The sequence below is a fragment of the Echinops telfairi genome, unplaced genomic scaffold (assembly GCF_000313985.2).
Source record: "Echinops telfairi isolate 266 unplaced genomic scaffold, ASM31398v2 ScPeMD7_7414;HRSCAF=8452, whole genome shotgun sequence".
Taxonomy (NCBI): Eukaryota; Metazoa; Chordata; class Mammalia; order Afrosoricida; family Tenrecidae; genus Echinops; species Echinops telfairi.
Window position 1 is genome coordinate 1,810,355 of NW_022111314.1, and position 1,991 is coordinate 1,812,345.

Here is a 1,991-nt window from a genome sequence, read left to right on the forward strand (position 1 = left end):
GTCCTTGCAAGCTGTGTTAAACACCACAACACTTTCTGCGGCATTTTCCCGAGCAGGAAACACAATTTTGTAGCTTCATTCTGTTCTCTTCAATCGGCCATCACAAAAACACAAGGCTCGAATGAAATGCTTTCACGAAAAAATTCACTGTGACCAGATAGAACCTTCCCAGCTGTTGGCCCCAGGTTGCAGGTTGGTGAGCACCCAGGGGCGCCATGGGAGAAAGGCTGGCCACCTTGTTCACAAAACTCACCTTGCGGCACCAGGTTCTACTCTGACACACCTGGGGCCGGGGGTGTGAGAGTCCGGTCCACCCCACCTGGTCTCGGACAAGAGGAGAGCGGGCCAGACAGCCCGGGCACCACCTCGATTCCAGCAGGCAGCTGCCCAAGCCTGGGCCCCAGGGACGCACGCAACTGTACGCGAGTCTCTGCGTGGACAAAGCGCACCGTGCGCTCCACCTGTAAGTGGCACACCGCTCCCGACCCCACAGGTATGATTGGTTAAACAGAATCAGGGCATAGTAAATTCCCAGCAGGATCCGGCGCAGTAATTCTTCTCTGTGGAAAATAAACACCCCACCTAGGTGGTATTTTTGGACGCATCCATTGAGTCACTGCTGCCTCAGCCCTTCCTCTGCTCCCAGCGTCTTGTGAGTGATGGACGGCTGCCGAGTTACTGCAGCACAATGGGCAATTTTGCCATCCGCCTGCCCCACGCTGCTCATGGGAAATCACAAGACGTTTGCACAATGACTTAGAAAGTGCTTGACAGGCAGGTCTCAGCCCCCAGAGCACACGGTGGTGTTAGGGGCAGGACTTCGCCAGACTTGGCCTTCCAGGGCTGCGGGCCTGGGAGCTGGCACAGGAGGTGGCAAGCAGAGGGATTTTCCCACAGGCGTCCCTGGCCTGTCACAGGAAGACTCGATTCCGAACACTTGGAGGTTGATGAGGGACCGGGAAGGCTGCCACCTCCTAACTCCTCTTAGCCCAGAAAGCCTTCTCATTGCTGAGACAGCGCAGTGCGGGCATCTCCGCTCCAGATGCCGAGGGGGCCCCATGGGATTCATCCCAGGAGCCACCAGGGTGATGTCAGGTCCAGTTGGGCCCGTTCCTTAGCTCCTTTGGAAAGGAGCCCCCCAGGGTGTCAGCAGGTTTAAGATCCAAGCAGAGAAGCGAGGTCCGGACAAACGGGAGGGAGGCACCCACGCAGGTAGGACGTAGGGATGGCGGTCCAGGGGTGTCCCTGGACAACTGCAGATGCTGTCTGTCTGTCTGTCTGAAGTCTCAGTGGTAAGTGATGCCTGTCTGTACAACCCTATTCCACAGCACCATGGTCCCACCCCCACCTTGGGTCCACACTCAACTGTGGGCAGGCGTCCAGAAAGGAGAAGACAGGCTTAGAAAGTCCCCCCACTTGAAGTCAGTCCAAAAGCTACAGCCCCTCCCAGTGACCTTTACCACACAGAAGCGTGATCAAAACGGGCAGCTGCTATTTCGGGACATCTCCTGCATCGGGGTCCCCACCCTTCTGAAGGTGGTGGTGCCTTCCCACTGACCTTTGCTGGAAGAATTCTGCCACCTTCCCTTTATAGGTCAACGACCCCTTGGCCTCCCCGAGGGATTCAAATCATGCTCCTTTGGCATGTTCTCTGAGTGTGAGGGACAGAGAGAAGTCTGCAAGGGCAAGCTCGGGGCTGGATGCCCGTGGGGTACAGTTCCTCCTGGAGGTTCTGGTACGGTGGTCCTGGCTCCCCTCAGCGGCTGAGCAGGTGCATTGTGCCGGAAAGCCACTGCCGAGCGCACCGTCCTGCCCTTTCCCCCACCAACGCCTGTTCAATTGCCTTAAAACTCCTTCTCCTAAGCCCGTAAGATCATCCTAACAAGATGATCCCTTTGGGACTCCAAGAAATCGTTTCCATAACCTTCTTTCTGAGCCGACGCCTCTGCTCTGAATGTAACGGGCTCAACGCATCCCCACAGGAGCCACTG